Source organism: Empidonax traillii, unplaced genomic scaffold (genome assembly GCF_003031625.1).
Source record: "Empidonax traillii isolate 1590-97213 ecotype Southwest subspecies unplaced genomic scaffold, ASM303162v1 scaffold14:size4059594, whole genome shotgun sequence".
In the NCBI taxonomy this organism is placed as follows: Eukaryota; Metazoa; Chordata; class Aves; order Passeriformes; family Tyrannidae; genus Empidonax; species Empidonax traillii.
In genome coordinates, this window is record NW_020955207.1 from 2134275 (window position 1) to 2151589 (window position 17315).

Sequence of the window (17315 nt, forward strand, 5' to 3'; positions counted from 1 at the left end):
CCTTGCATCGAGAATGTCAAGTCTGCTTCTAGAAGAGTGGAAGCATCTGGGGAAACAGCTTTCATACATGTTTTGAATTTTATGGTAATTTTTCTCTCTGGAGACTTATCTTCGGATTTCAAGCATCAGTTTTCTGTCTTAGGGAAACTGACTGATCTCTCTTGTGTTGCTGATATGAGAACCTCATCAGCAAGAAATTAAAAATTGCAGTTGTACCATTTTTCTTGAATAGTAAATGCTGCCTAGTCCTTTTTGTTGTACTTAAACAAGAGTCCAAAGGAAACTACAGATCTCATCACATCATTGTTACATTATCAGACTCTTGAGAAGCAATTGATCAGCCCTTCACAGTGAAAAGTCACAAAGTAGAAAAATGAAACATCCTTGTTTTTGTAAAATCAGATGTGTGAGATAAGGGATGTAATTTCATATCTGTCAAGATTTTCATATCCCTTCCAAGAATTCATACCTATGTAAGTTAGGGATCTGGAAGTTGTTAAAGGGCTGTTTTATTCCCAGTGATGTTCTTTTCTCTTTTTTTTTCAATTTAATTTAATATGAGTTGATCTGATTGTCATATAACTGATTTTTTCAGAAGCATATATGTATAAACAAGTGACTGCATGTAGAAATCTTACTGGATTTCTTTCTCTGTTCTAAGTGAACCTTCCTTTAGCTTCTCTCCCTGTTCAATATTTCACCCAGAATTATCCCCCTAGATTTTCCTTCTGTCTGTCTGCTTTCCTTGGAGCAATGGCATGGCTCATAGCACTTCCACCTGTCTTAAGGAGGGTGTTAATAACTTTTCTCACCTTCTAGCCAGGGATGCCTGCTGACTACTTTGCACAGCCACGTCTACCATCAAGACATCAGAAAAGACTCTTTGAGGTCCTAGAATATTGGGCTCCGATTTGTGAAGTTAGGAGTTATTGGCAGCTCTCTATTTTCAGCAGTGGTGGAAATCTGAAGGCCACTCTTAAAATTGTAAAGTCAAAATTACACAAGCAGACATGTTTCTTATTCCTAAAAATTGAAATACATGGACAAAAAAAAGTCTTCCCTCGCAAGTAATGATATAAATACAACATTTTAATAATGCTGGCAGAGAACTGGATATTATTTTATCTAGCCTAATTCCACATCAGTGGGCTGCGAAGTTTAATCTACTTAGAGAAGAAAAAAGTGTTTCCACCAATCTAGGAGATAAACTTCAGGTCGAAGGTATGGGGTGTGTGCACCTTGAAAATGGATTCAGTTAGATACATGGCCTAAATAGCCCTTTGCTGTGTAAAATCTTTAAAGTACCAGCTAAGGCAAAATCTTTAAACTAGTGGTTCTAATTGAGGAGAAAAGAAAGAAAATATCTCCATAAAACCTATTTAGCTTTGCATGGGCTAGGGGTTTTTTATTGCCTTGTTGCTTTTAAGCTCCAGAGAACAGGATGTTTCATAGCTGCTCAATTTGCTTTAGTTATTATCATTTGAAAGAGTTTGATGATTCTAATTTCCTTCTCTACGCTTCTTGATTTTTGGTAGACGTTTCTCAATTTTAGTAGTAGAGTAACACTTCAGCATCCTGTATTGATTTTTATGATGGCCAAGGCTTTGATATTCATTTCTTCTGATATTTTCTTTGCTGTTAAAAGCTGAGAATGTGTGGTTGCCAATGCAAACTGAGGACTCAGGAAGACTAATTTCATGTTTTACAAATATAATTGTGAGTGCTTGCTTGTAGGATGGTCGGTGAGTTGATGAGTACCATGAATCACCAGTGCACCCTTGTGTGATGTGAACTAACTGCATGCTGGGTTGCATTAGCAAAAACATAGCTAGCATGTCAGAGGAAGGGATTATTTCCTCCAACTTGGCCTTTATGAGGCAGCAGCTGAAGACTGTGTCCAGTTTTATGCCCCAGTAATTGGGAGATATGAAGCTAGTCCAGCAAAAGGCCGCCAATATGATTAAGGACAATGGAGCACGTGGTATTCAAGGGGAATGTGAAGGAACCAGATTTGTTCATCCTACAAAAGGCTAGGGACATGAGGGTGGATCCAGTTGTATCTTCTCCCATTGTTTGAACAAGAAGCTGAGAAGATGGCCTTCTCAGAAGTACGCAGTGAAAGAAGGAAAGAGAAGTTGCAATGAAGGAAACTGTCACAATGTAAGGATAAAATACTCCCTCGTACTTATAGTGGTGCAGCACTGGAACCAATTGCACAGAGAGATTATGGAATCCTTGGAGAAACTCAAAAACTTGCCCAGACTTGCCCTGAGGAACCCGACTTAAGTGTGAAATTAGCTCTGCTCTGTCTGCAGGACTTGGGGATGCCTAGAAACTTATAACAATCCAAATTATTTTGTAGTTTTATGTGTAAAACCTACTTACTAATGTTAACTTTTTCTAATGTTAAATAAAATGCGAAAGATCCTTGTGATGGATTCTGTAGCCACTTTAAGAAGTCAGGCTTTCCCCATGAACTGTGGTGATCCCTTTGAAGCAGTTTAACTTGTCCTAGCTCTGACAGCTGAACTGTTATTACTCAGGGGTATTTAAGCTCCTTCGGAAATTTCCTTCAGAAATTGAAAGCATTTCCTCAAACTATTCTTGCTAGCATTTACAAAAGTATGTTTTATTAAATATTTACCACTGGCTACTACTGCAGCTCAGCTGACTTGTCTAACTTGTTAGATTATTTGAACCCTAATATTTAAAGCAGGCCAAGTCTGTAGAAATTGAAGAGCAGTGTTTGACTCTAGTGGATTGGTTTGGGGGGGGTCTCATGGTTTTATGGTTGATTGTTGGTTTTTTGTTTTGTTTCTTTTTGTTTTTTTCCTAAATGCTTGTCTTGTACATAAACTTTCATTTTAGCTGAAGCTTCATTGCTTACAGGTTGTAGCTTTAAGCACAAGCTGTCATTTCACCACCATGGGAAGTTTCAGGTATTTCTTTTAAGCACAGGTTTATGGCCAAAGGAGAATCCCATTTAAATCGGCAGAACATACAAAGGGTTAGAAAGAAGGAATGAAAGTTGTTGTTAAGTGATTTTTAATTGGATAACAAAAATACATAAATGATGTCTTGCTGCATGTTGCCTGGAAGATTAGGGGTAGAGATGGGAAATTAGCCCACACCTCACTTTTCAGTACTTTAATGACAAAACAACCATATCTTAGTTTCTTTTCTTGTGTCCTGATACACAATTCTCTTAGCAAGTAGACTTGTTTTTTTGCTCCATGGTGGAAGCACCTTCCATATTAAAGCAAAATATTTTCCCTTTGTTTACATCCTTTAAAGATTAAAGTAATTAAGTGGTTAGATACAGTGTTTGCTGCATTTTTGATGTAAATGGCTGACATGAAAATGTGTGGCAATTTGAGATAGTAATGAGAAGGATGAAGATAAAATGAAGAGATGGCATTCACACTGTCTTTTTGTGCACAGCCTCTCATGCTGAGAGTTAGACGCAGTAAAAATTTAAGAGCAATTACAAGAGAACCAGAGCTGTCAGAAATTTTTTTTTCCTCTCTCTTCAAATGATCAGGAAGACTATAGTCATAAATGACAAATTTAATAATCAGTGTGTGTGTATATGAGCACAGCATTTGTGATTGCCAAGGCAAACTAGGGCAATGCTGTGCCCACAACAAGCCCAGCACTGCAGCCAGCTTTGGATGGGTGTCTTTTCTGGGGCTACCACAGGTGGTACAGATGCTCTGTGTTGGGCAGAAGGTCCACATGTAAGACACAACCTTGAATACAGAAAGCTGTACATTCATGGTGCCTGGCTTCAGGACAAGCAGCAGTGCTGTTATTGCTAAGGAGAGACTATGCCTCAAGCTTTCTGGGAAAAAAAGTTCCCCACTGCCCAGATGTGAAAATTACTTTCAGGCCAACACAGAAATATTGAACACCACTAGACAGGATAACAGCTCAGGTGTGGAAGGCAGTCAGACCCTCAGATCTCACTGCAGGTTACAGCTCAAATAGAAATGTTGTCTACAGTGACAGTATTAAAAAGTGTTACAAAAAAGCTTCCAAAAGCTGTGCATACTACATAGCAAAGCTATTCAGATTAAAATGAAAGGGCTGCAGAGAAACCAAGAAAACCAGCAAATCCCTTCTTTCTATTTTCCCAGATAGCTCATAGTGTTATTTAAGTTATTTTAAAACTTTAAAAAAAAATTATATTCAGAAATGAAAAGAAGAAAAACAGGCAGAAAAATTGTGCAAGCACCATTAAGCTGCAGAAATTTCCCTTGGACACACTACAGTACCTTTTCAAAGCAGCATATGGGGTTTATTCTGGTGACTCTAATTTTAACATGAATGGGAGTCACGTGGAATACTCCTGGCATACTGCTTTGAAAATTTATCCCTGCATGATTAAGGAAGACTGAAATCTTTTTAAACATCTATTTTTATTTTCTTTTTAAAACCCAGTTCTGAAATGTTTTTAAAGGAAAGAATTAATGGAATGAAAACAGTCCAACCATGAATAAAGCAGTAATATAACAGGTAGAAATACTACTGGCTTAGCAATATACATATGTTTGTGCTTCAGAGGCTGAGAAATGAAGACTTGGAGTTTGTATCCACTGTTGCAACTACCTCTGCATTGCTTGACCTTTATAAATTTGCTTCTTCACTTGGAAGACAAAGTAATCGCTCCACCTACCATATGCAGAGAGCAGAGGGTTCCACACTGAGAGTACATGGCAGGATTTGTCTCTGCGCAATGGCAAGCATTGCCACACTGCAGCATTGACAGCATCTTTAGCTCATGGGTGATTGAGACAGCAGAAATATGTACTCTGAAGATCGATTAGGGAGGCATTCATTAGCAGGAAGGAAGTTCTGAGCAGATTCAACAGCTCTGACAAAGTGAGCCAGAACACTGATAGAGCTGGGCCTGGTGTGTGGGCTGAATGTGAAGTAGGGTTGCCAGTGGGAAGTTCAGAGAGTCCGTTCTGACAGCTGGTCCTTCCTACCCATCTTCAGAGAAAACAGTCTTAACAGTTTCTTGAAATGTTTTGAAAAGGATAAGACAGAAAATGTCCATAAAACCATATTGATGAATACAGACATGAACATAGTGAGGAGTATGGACAGTCATCTGGTGTCCTTCCAAAAATTAAGAGAAAGAGGGAAAAGTTACTTTTCCTTTTCCAATACTTTTTTTCTTTTTTTCTTTTTATAACTTTAGTTTTGTGTGGGCTGCTGCTTTAGTGCTTGAGGATCACCTCTGCTGTTTTGCAGTTTCTTATTGCCTGTCTTACTAATATTTAGCTATCTTGACATCAGAGATCCATATGCAAAAAAAAAAAAAATTGCCTGTCTTTTATCCTTTTCACGAGATCTTCACTACTGATATGTTACACCATGATGCTGAGCTCTCCTGTCCTTTATATCTCTTGACTTTGAGTGGGGTTCCTCCGGTCAATCCAACATAGTTTTTACTTCCCAGACTTAAACATGAGATGCAACAGACAGCATAAAAGAAAGAGTATTTAAGTCAGCCTTATTTAAGTAAGACACTTCATTTAAGCAAGCCTATTTATACAGTGAGGTTATTTATATTACATTTGGCTGTGAATGGGCGTGTGTGGGCATGCTTCTGTTGTGCATGAGACACGTGTTTGGGGTATGTATATTTGGCTGCACATTTCCATACACATGGATTGAAAAAGTGGCTGTTAATGTCTTTGAGCAGGGGGTGTTGGCAAAGCCCAGCTCAGGGAGGCTTTGAAGTCCATGGGAACAGATGCATGCTGCCAGAGGCTGACACAGAATAGGGATGTCAGTAGCTCATTTTGTGTGCTCCGAATTACCTTATGAGGGTATGGAGGATATTGTCCTTTCTAGCTAAAGCTCTGTTCACTCGATAGATTGCTCCTATTAGAGTATACTTGCAATAACTATGTGGAAAACAGCCCTAACTGTTCATTCAGCTTTTGTGAGCATTGATTTGATTTTCATTCCTGCATGAGCTGGAAGCAGACAGAGCACGTTTTTCTCAAGAAAGAGAAGTTGTGCACACGCTTGATCTGGAAACTAGACTCATGTTTTCCATTCTTCTCATTCACTGTACTCTTGGCAAACCCCTTCTCCCACCAGAGCCTTCTGACACTTAGCTTTCCCTGCAAGCCTGTGATGTAAAAATAGTGTGAAGAGGATGTGATAAATGGTGGATAGGCCCTCATCAACAGCTATTAAACTAATAGTCTGCAGGTTCTTCACAGTAGCTGGGAAGGTGAACCAAGGCAAAGATAACCCTGTAATTGAGTCTTTTTCAGTAGTCTCATTCTAAACATCATCAACTAGCATTGTCATTCTGGTCTTAAAGGTGCATAGTCACACCAATACACTTCCTCTCCAAGCTGCTCGGTGTCTGATTGTTACTCCTAAGTAACACTCAGCAGAAGCTTTTGAAATTAAAACAAATATAGAAAAGTCTGCTCAGTAAAAATTCCATTTCTTTTTCCAGAATGCCTAGGCAAGTATATACTGGGTTTTTAGAAATTTGAAGATGTTTGCTAGCGTCATTCATTGTGTGAGTCTTAAGGGTCTGTTGGATAAAACCCAAAGCCCCTGCTTCAGGTCTCACACTACTAATCTCTTCCCCATTAGCAAGAGAGAGCAGGAGTTTTGTGTGAACAGATTTAATCTTCCTGTGCAGCAGATGTGCTGACATGTGGGTTTCTGCAGTCAGTGGGGTAAATAATCTCCTGTTTAAGTAATTTCTAAGTACCTATTTATATAATTAACACATTAAAAAATCATACATCATTATTTAAATGGTGAACCATGACAGCATCAAAATAAGTTCAGATAACTGAGACAGAAGAAATTTTCCTTTATTTTGTCCCTTAAATAAGTATTTAAGTTCTTTGATTTTGTTAAAAGCAGAAAAGTTAAAGAAATCATTCTGTTGCCATTTCATATGACCAAGCAGAGATTTAATCTGCATATTCCAGATGAGGAAAACCACAATGCAGTAATGAATAAGATGGACTGGAGCAAGCACGCGTGTAAGAGAGGCAAGACCAAGCATATACAGGGTGTAATTTGTTTCAACAGTGTTAGTACAATGAATGTTCCTTAGTGCCTGTCCTACAGAGACCCAAGCATTAAATGGAAGTCTTAGACTGGATTGCAGATAAATCCAGCTTCTGTTGCTTGTTTGGCAGTGCGTGCAAAACCTGAGCTGGAGAAGTAGCTAAAGATGGAAGAATATTGAAGGTAAATTGCTGCAGTGATGTGAAATCGTTCTTTCCCAGGCATGCGTACTCCAGACCAAGTGACTGAATGAGAGAATTGAGATTACAGTGACATGACTGAAACTTTTTTATTTCGCAAAGGGTTCTGGTACAAAATTATTATATGCATTTGAACAACAAAGGAGGCAGCAGGGAACATCTGAGCTGCAACTGTGGATGAAGAGTATGGGATAGATTTGACAGATAGTGCTCATATAGACTGAGTGTACTAAAATTTGTAAAACTCATATGATGATTTCTGAGCCTCTTGCAGTTGTGTATTTAAGAGTGCCGTGTAAGGAATCTTGAAGCTGATGATGTATACTGTGAAACCTTTTACTGCCTACCGTCTGGATTTATTATAACTGATTTGAAATTCTTCAGTGTCCTTTCATGCTATATGAATGCAGTGTATGTTTAAAATGGCAAGACTTAAAGGTTGCAGACAGCTGCGGGGGCTTGTGTATTTTAAGAGCTTTTTTTAATATGATAGCTATCCAAAGACAAACTAACTTTGATTGTATATGACACTACTGCCAAACCTAAACATCACTTGAGGTTGTTTGTCAGATAGGGCTCTGCTGTACCCAGTATCAAGGTTAGAAATACTTTTTTTGTTGTTTGTGGATGTATCAAAATCTATCCAACTCCAAATTTGCTCACTGTGATGAAATAGTCTCCCTCTAAGCAACTCAGTTTCTCTTCTTCCTTTTTTTATACTAGGTTTCTTATGTCTGGTTGTGGTGGCTTTCTTCTTTTGTTTGTTTTTTTCCCCTTTGTTTGTTTTTTTAATATAGGGGTATTTTTGTTCTATATCAAACATTTTAGATTTTCTTGGAGTTAATATTGGGGGCCGAAAAAGAACCCTCTGTTATTTTGTCTAGACTAGGAAGTCTCCTTTTGCTACCTGGACTGCGTGTAATCATTTAGCAATAGGAAAACTGAGAAATATTCATGTCAGTTCCTGTAAACAGTTTCAGGATTGTTTTTAGGCTGCCTTTGGCTTAGCTGAAGTGCTTCAGAGAAGATGAAGAAGAACTGCAGATTCAACACCCCTAGACAGTCATCATCCAGACTGCTCTTGTGTATGTCCAGGACTGTTGCATGAAATTCTATAGAGCTCTGATTTTATTTGTATAAGAAAAGTGGAGATTTTCTTTCATGCATATCATTGCATCTTGAAGGCTTTTAACCTATGTATGCATCCTCAGAAGGGAGGAAAATTGCCCAGTGGTGCAGGAAGATACTTGGATGCTCCTGGTGCTCAAAGTACAGGGTAAAGTAGTGAACATTAAATGTGCGCACTGGTGCTTGGATGGTGGAAATTAAATCTGTCCATGCTTTGCATAAGGAAAGATTCTGTGGGTTTGTAATTCATGTAGACTTTCTGGGTGCTGTGGTGGCAGATCACCTCTGAAGGTCATGTCTAATCTGATTTGCAAAGCTGTGTTCCTGACTGTTTTCAGCAGCTTATGTATCACTCGGGTGTTCCTATTCAGATAATCTTTGTGCTTTGTAGTAAGGCTGTCTTAAATGGCAGAAAGGATAGGTTTCTGTTTATTCTGTGTCCCAGCGTTTTCATTTTAATTTATGTTTATATGTTGCTATCCAAAAAATTATTTCAGATACAGTAATATTAGGGAAAAAAAAATCTGTCAGAGTTTCTCATTTGAAATGAAGTGTAGGGGCCTCCTGATAAAGAGACATAAGCTTTTCTCATATTAGGATTTGTAAAAAAAAAAACACACCAAACTAAATGTGGCCTTGAAACCTCTGAAATACCTGTTTTTATTATCTGAAGACTAGGTCCTAAGTGACACTTCAAGAATACAGATGTAAAAGGCAAATCTGTAGGTATTCCTGGAATAAATGAATAGGACTAGCTGTTCCTGGTGCAAATCAGCTGCTTCTACAAATGGACTTTTGAAAGGGCTGGAAATCTTACTGAGAATTGGTAGGTAATTTATGGCACTGGAAGAGGAGCCACTGGGAGCCAACCAGCAAGTCCGTGACTTGGGAATTGTTAGTAGGTTAACCATCTTCCTCTTTAGGTATGTGGGCTAAAAAAAGAAAACACCACGATCCAGAAGGATGAGTAAGTATTCTATCACTGCTGATTGTTCCTCAGCTCCCACACACGAAAAGGTCTTAGCCCATGACAGCATGCTGCTGAGAGCTGCTGTCGGATTGACAAGTAGCAGCTTTGGTGTGAAGCCTTCCTAGAAATCTTTTATCCTTTTGGTTGAACAGCATCATTTTATCCTGCTATCTTAGAAGATTTTTTTTTCCACACAAATCTTGCTTATTGTGTTGCTTTGAAATTGCCTGGATTTTTCTAGCCTTGAATTTTTGATCTCCCTTAAAAGCTTTCTTAGGTATCTGTGGCCTGTCCTGCTTTAGAGTGCAACAAAATTCCTAGTGTATTTATTCTCACAACATAACCTTGTAAGAAATGCAATTTGCAGGGGGGACTACTAAGAAAAAAAAGTGACAAAGGTGAGATTTCTTAACGTTAAATCTAACAGCTTGCTGCCATCAGAAGCAGAGATCTCTGTCACTTCTGCTTCTTACCTATGACAGAAAAAGACCTTAAAAATGGTCTTCCGAGTTCTTGACTGGTTGCCCTAATCTGGGACACAGTCTTCTTCCTGTCAGCTTGTGAAATGCAGATGGGGAGATTTGGAAACTGGGACAAGAGAAGGTTTCTCCAGATATGTCAAAGTTGCACTGATAATCATTATGTTTGGTTGCAGTGGGGCTTTTTTTAACAAAGCACAGCCTCGTGGAGTGTTTTGTACTCTGTGTATCACACAACAGAAAGGAAGAATTTATTTAATTAGGTACCTCTTCAATTTAATATTGGCTTTTAAAAAAAATTCCATGTAGAGACACATTAGGAATGTGACATTTCATTTTCGTTGTCTCGTACCATTTAAATATTTATTTATGGCTTGATGACTGTTTTAATCTCTACATATTGAAGCTCTTCCAGTCCATAAGGCATGACAATAGCAGCTGGAAAATATAATATTGGAACATTCACACACAAATTACAGAGTATGCTCCATACTCTTAGACCACTCTCTCTCCTGAGTGATTTAGGTGGAAGCAGGTGGGAAATGGAAGGAACTAGATAGATTGCTTTTTTCCCAGCAAGTTCTGTCAGCAAATCTAGGCTTTTAATTAGCCCCCCTTCCCTTAAAATGCACATTGAATATCTTTCCACAGTTTCATATTTCAGAACCGAAAGAATGACTGCAAAAGTTGGCAAGCTCAGGGTAATCATTACAGCGATGGTGCTGCTCTAAAGGCAAATGAAAAGCCCTAAGAAGTCCAGCATTGTAAGAAGTGAACCCTGATGGCATTCTGAGCCATTAAAATACAGTTCTCTCAGAAGCTCATTTCTCTGTCAATAATTATAATTTAGTAACTGATGCCCTGAAAAACCAAATCTCTGGTATCCCTGTTCTTGGCCTTGCTCCTGAGCACTAGACCAACAGGCTTCAAAGACCTTCCTACACTCCAAATTAGTTTCAGGTAGAAGACAGTTAACAATGAGTGGCCTTTATTGTTCAAGGAGATCAATGTAACTACCTGCAAGGCTCTGTCACAGTGCATTTTAAAATGCTGCTATTTACCACGGCAAATGAAGTGAATTTCTGTTATTAGTGTAATATAGAAATGTTGGGGTTTTTCAGAAGGGCTTCAATTTTTTATTCTTCTTTTAATTAAATAAATGAAAGTAAGGTTCATGAATAAGGAATGTATCCTCATTTTTTCCATCTGAAATTCTTTCTTAACATCATAATAATAGTATGTCAGTGTCTCACGGTCTGTCCAAGCTTATCTTTTTAATAGAAATGCATGCATTTGACTTTTCTCCTAATTTTGCAGTTTTGATAACAGAAACATAGAAAGACTGATAACAGAACACGAAAGACTTTTTCAATGGTCCCAGAGAAGTCTGAGGAGCAGCCAGAAATTGCCCCCAGCTCCCAAGTCCCTTTGCTGACTGCACTATTGGCTTAGGAATCTTTTCTCTCTCTCCAATGTTGCTTCCTTTATTCTAATCATCTTTCCCTCTTTGTATTGTCAGAGGGTAGGACAGAGTTTTTGTCAATGTCTAACAACCCTTTTGTGCATGAAGTTTTCCTGGTGTTTCATCGGACCTTGGACAGAACAGGGAACATCTAGTGTAGCGTTGGTTGCATGAAGATTCCGGTCATTGCCTGTGGGTGCCAGATGCAGTTTTGGAAGTTTCATAATAGCTGTGTCAGATTTTCACCATGTTTTGGAGAGATACAATTCATGGAATTGGAGAAGAAAATACAGTATTTTGACAGTAGTCTTGTCTTTTGCTGGTCCGGTACTCAAACTTGAAATATGAATAAGATGTAGTATTTGTTGGAGCAAGTCCAGAGGAGGACTAAAAAGATCATCAGAGGGCTGGAGCACCTCTCCTATGTAAACAGGTTTGAGAGAGTTGTGGTTGTTCAGCCTGGAGAAAGGAAGGCTCCAGGGAGAGGTTAGAGCACTTTCCAGTACCTAAAGGGGGGCAACAAGAGAGGTAGAGAGGGACTTTTTACAAGGGCATGTAAACAGGACAGGGAGTAATGGCCTTAAAGTGAAAGAGGGTTGGTTTAGATTTATATTAGAAAGAAATTCTTTACTGTCAGGGTGATGAAGCACTGGAACAGGTTGCCCAGAGCTGTGGATGCCCCATCCCTGGCAGTATTCAATTCCAGGTTGGACCTGGCTTTGAGCAACCTGGTCTAGTAGAAGGTGTCCCTGCCCATGACAGAGGGGTTGTAACTAGATGATCTTTAAGGCCCCTTCCAACCCAAACCACTCTATATGATTTGGTTACACAGAGAGTGTACCGCTTTAGCATATGGATTCATGCAAGTGAATACTCCTGGGGTACATACATATACGTGTGTTGTGGTGTGTTTGCACAGGGAGAAAGTCAACATGTACACAGCTCTGTCTGTGTGTACATTCCCAGCATGTATGAGAAGAGAAAGCAAACTCACAATCAAATAAGCAGTGAGAGCAGAGGGGAAAAAAGATGAGACTGCAGTTGATTATGAGCCTGGCAGCAGATGTGCTACACAAATCCAGCCCGCTGCATCCAGGCTGTTTCCATGGCGATGGAGCGAGTAATTGTGGAGCTCCGGCGCACTCCCCCGCGGCCCCCGCCAAGGTGGACCCGGGTGCCGGGTCCCCACCAGCGCTTCCTCTGGGTGAGCGCCGGGCTCCGGGACAAAGCGAGCAGGCGGAGAGGGGAAGCCCCAGAGATGGGGGAGCTCTGATTTATTTATTCCCCGCGTCTGATGGTGGGATGCGAGGGAAGCGGCGCTCTTCCTCGGAAATATGGTCTCCTAAGATGCTAAATATACGGGCAGGAGTTTCCCTGCCACGGGATTGGGCTGCCATTGGCTGGTGCCGCCTGCTTGTGCCAATGGGAGCCCGACGGGCACCCGCCACATAAGCAAAGCTACACGCTCAGCCCAGCGGCGCGGGGACGGGGAGCGGGCAAAGGTGTGCGAAGGAGGGGGCTGCTCCTCTCACATGGCTACAGCGAGGACGGGTCTCCTTGGAGAGCTTCGCCGGAGACCATCTGCTGCCCGTGCGCACTGTGCCTTCCGCAAAAAGCAGCATTAAGTCATTCCGCTCGCTGTCGTGTGGGAGTTGAATTTGTCACCGGGAACGATGGAGCTACGAGATCTCTGTAAGTAAACCTGTGTACTTTATCCTGCTGTTTTAGCCTGGGCATAGATCAATAAATGGTGTCGAGGAATGGCAAAAGCGAATTGATAACAACTGTAAATAGCGTGAAGGATTCCTCAGTTTTTTGGTTTTTTTTCCCATATAGCGAGATGTGTTCTTCCTAATGGTTTCAGGCACCAGACAAACTAGTTAGCTGTTTGCATTGCCTCGGGTGGTTTTTTAGCCTAATTAAGATTAGTCCTTGGAAGGATGCTGTGTTCTCCGGGGCATTTCAGATCCCCTCTGTGTTTGTAAAGGAAAACAAACTACGTGGATCAGAATATCACAGGCAAAAAAGTCTGAGGTGCCCACATGTAGTCACTAGTATTTGTGGTGTCAGTATACTAATAATAGGTATGATATTACAGTGGTCAAATGCTAGTTCAGACCCTGAGCCAAGAAAGCACGAGTTGCTCATAATTCATCACTGCATTCAGCAAAAAAAAAAAAAAAATCATTGCTTTTCCTACCCTTCGTGTTCTTTATTTTTTTTTTCCAAATTAATTTCTTCTTTCGAGGGGGCTTTTATAAACACATTTAGTTCAAAACCTTTCCTATTTGTTTATGAAGCCTGTGAGTACATGAGAAGTGTGGAGAGTTTCCTTTTTCACCATTGAGGGGCATGTGTTAGAAGTTGATTCCTTTGCCTTTTGGGACTCTGCTTTTGATTCTGTAAAGCAGAAATGGTATATTTAGAAGGGGGAGGGTGTGTGTGTGCAAATCTGTCCCTCTGTAACCCTCTGGGGTTACTTCAGTTACACTGGCCGTGAATTCGGTTCAGCATTGTTCATGTTTTATCAGGTATTTGTTGTTAGACACTGAGCTTTGCTGCTTGGAGCTTGTAGATGACTCTGCTTAACCCTCTCAAAGACTGTAGTCATCTTATCTGGTTTGTGAAAATACATAGGGAAAAGGACAGAAAGAAGAACAAAAAGATTTAGAAAGAACTTTGTATATTTTCTCTCTGTGCCTGAGCTTGGTGTGTATCAGGAATTTTATAGTAATCAAACTAGGTGCAAACACCATACAAAGCTGGATGCTTTTTAGGGATCCAATTTTGGTGTCTTGTGTTCATTTTAGAACTTAACACACAGTTTCATTTCCCAGCATTAGGAGCTGCTGAGAAGTCACATTGCTGCCTCAGAATCTCAGGCTGAGGGTGTGAATTTTTTTAGATATGGTTTAACTGGTCAGCTTTGCTTTTAAGATACTGCCTTGCAAGTTGTGGCAGGAACGTGTGTACGTGGAGCTTATTCCTTCGGTTAAAGGAATCACTGTTGCTTCGGAGTTGATGCCAAAAAGGAATTGTCAGTGTTTTCAAGAACTGTTGGATTAATATAAATTAAAAAAAAAAAAAAAGGAACATATAGAATTCAGTGCATGGATACAGTGAGAGTGTCTGTTGGTGAAATCTGTGTAGTTTTGAGTGTGATGTATCACAGATGCAGGAGGAACCCTTATTAAGCTTGAATTATTGCTTTTTCTGAAGACATAAGTCACTCTTGCCTGTATTTCCCAGAGGTGTTTGTGTTTCCCTTTATTGAAATGATGGCCCCAGGCATCCTATGGCACTGGAGTTAAAAATAACATAATTTCTCTGATATGCAAAAAAGAAATAACCATTAGCTCTTATTGAAATGCTGGTTTTTGTTTAGCAGTATGAAAGTGCCAAGAATTACTTTTTTTTTTTTCTTAATGAAACAGGTATGTAGCTGCTATGTTGCCTTCCCCAGGGTCTTGTATCATTCATTTGTATTTGCTTAGCACTGGTGTAGCTGAAAATCCCATAGCGTACGGCAGTCAAGGCAAAGTGATGTGCCCACTCCACATCTTGGAAGGCAGATGCTTTGATCTAGGCTGATTTCTTCCATAAAAAAGACTGAGAAAGCTTAGACTTTTGCACACCTGAGCATGATTTGTTCCTGGCTACAGGCTGGTCATTTTTAACACCTTTGGGATGCATCAAAATGAAACTCCATTGCACCTTTGAGGGTTTTTAATTCCATACCTACTGCCTTCTGCTTTATTTTCTGATTGCTAATGGGAAAGCCTAGGAGAACATTGTCTTTTAAGGTCATGCAACTCTTAAGATGATATTTTAGTTCTTGGTAGCACTCCAGGGATATAGTTCCGATAACATAAACCTCTCAAGTTTAGTTGTTAATGTTAGGCAAATACTGTATGTGGTAGAGTTCCTCTATCTCCCATAGCCATGTTTGAAGGGATTTTTTTGCTCGTCTATCCCTGTGCATTAGCAGATAAAGGGAGGGGGCCGAGGAGGGAGAGAGACCGCCTATAACTGCTAAGCATTGGATCAGTCTGTCTGAGGGCTTCAAACCACAGTAGTGCCTGAGGTAGAAAAACTCATGTTGCAGTCGAAGCCATGCTTGCATTAGATTTTTGACCTGATGGTGCAGAGAACAGTTGCTTGTCATTAGTGCTTGGGGATGATCTATGTGGAAGAGGCATTTCAGATTTCCAGGCTCTGAGAGTTCCAGCAACAGAGGAGTGAGTAGGCTTCAGTGAGAGCTGTGGCATGCTGGCAGCAGTTGGGAGGATGCAGAAGCTGAAAAATGCTATCTTGGGGTAGCTTAATTGGTTGCATTGGAAAACACTTGGTTTGGTGGGCTCATATGTCTTCTAAAATGCTTGGTGCCAGACCAAATTGGCATACCTCCACTGACTTACACGAGATGCCACCAGGCATTGATTTGATCTTCAGTCTTATGCTTACGTTTTTCTCAGAAGAGTAAGATTTTCACAAAGGCAGTAGGTTATTTTTTCTCTCTATTTGCCTCTGTGACAGTAATGTTGAAAACCTAAGTGGAATAGGCATTCCACATGTTTTGGTTTGTTTCTATGGGCTTTAAGCTTAATGGGTTATCTTCTGTCTGCTTGCAGAGCCTCATTCCCATGTGTTAGTCTATAATGGAAGCACAGAGCAGAAATTCTCATCTGAGCTTTATATGTGTCAAGAGATACTAAATTTGAATCTTTTGTTATTTTCCTGGATCTCAACCGTCCTTTAATTTCAAAAAACCTTGTGGCCATTCATGTTCTAGGTAAGGGATGCTAGACCCACCAGCCTTCAGGTTCCCCTCAGTTGTATTCTGTTTTCACCACATTACTCAAGTGAGTAGGTACAAACTTTCACACACAGATGTAAAAAGGTGGCTCAATGTTTACATCCAGATGAATTGCAGACGGTCATAACTCCAAATGAGTCTAACCACTTAAAAGCAGTTCCTTATTTTTGTGTATGCAAAAGAAACCCAGAAACCAACAAACAATTTTTAGGAAAAGTTTCTCCATGCTAGGACTTAGCTTACATGGAACATCATGCTGGATCACGGAAAGCTCTTGCTCCCTGTTCAGTACGTGCACACTCACATCTCAAATGGCAAGCACACACAACAAAGCAACACCAATAACGCACAGAATAAAAATGGAACGGCAGTGAAGCAAAGACGAGTGAATCGTGAAAAGCCCATTGATTTGCCTGACACCCATTTTGTTCAGCATTGTGCAGTGCTAATCTTAAAATTCCTCTGCGTCACGAAAACTTTTCAGAACAATAAGGACTGTCAATTCCAGCAGAATTTACAGACCTGTCATTATTCTTCTTGTCTTGAAGCACTAAGTGGCATAGAGAGGGATTTTTGGCAGGAGTTCAGGAGTGGTCTTGTAAAGAGGAATCGTTTGTCACTGCCTCACATATGTTATCATTTGCAGTTAGAGTTCAGCCCAGCACAGGCTCCTGGAAGCACGTCTTCCCCCATCCAAGTGTGCTGCTTTTAGGGACCTCATTTATTTTGCCTCTTAAAAAAAAACCCAGCATCTACGAACCACTGCTTTTTACTGCTCTTAGTTGCAAAAATGTAAAGGCAAGAAATTTTTTCTACATTTTGACTTGATGACTTCCAGAAAACTAGAATGCTTTAATAAAATCGTATCCCACCCCACCTGCTGCTCCTTTAAAAAGGTGGGGATAGCAGAAGCGATGGCCAGAAGCAGAAGTTTTTATTAACTCCCTTTGTCTTGAAATTGTATAGCTGGTACTTCCTTCTCTTGGAGCATCTGTAAAGAAAAAGAAGCTCTCACACCCTACAGTCCCCATCATTAGGAACTACAACTCCTCTTAGAGAAACGCCCATATGAGGAGAAACATAATGACCAGGAAGAAACGTTGACTTTGTATCAGAGATATTCGATTTTAAGTTCTTTTTTCAGAATCAGAAGCCTTGTAACTTTATAGTGTTTTGTCTTCCATACTTACACTTCCCATTGTAG

The 17315-nt window shown here is 40.1% G+C and overlaps 1 protein-coding gene across 3 annotated transcripts in view; it reads left to right on the forward strand.

Moving 5' to 3' along the window:
* The window catches only part of ELMO1 (engulfment and cell motility 1), a 311383-nt gene that overhangs the window by 215791 nt on the left and 78277 nt on the right, over positions 1-17315 (forward strand). Inside the window, exon 1 of one of the 3 annotated variants that reach the window (XM_027891999.1) lies at positions 12554-12987. The exons of the other annotated variants lie outside the window; for them this stretch is intronic. The gene's annotated coding sequence lies outside the window, so the exon portion shown is untranslated. Of the gene's footprint in view, positions 1-12553; positions 12988-17315 lie in introns of those variants that run through there. 3 annotated transcript variants of the gene reach the window in all.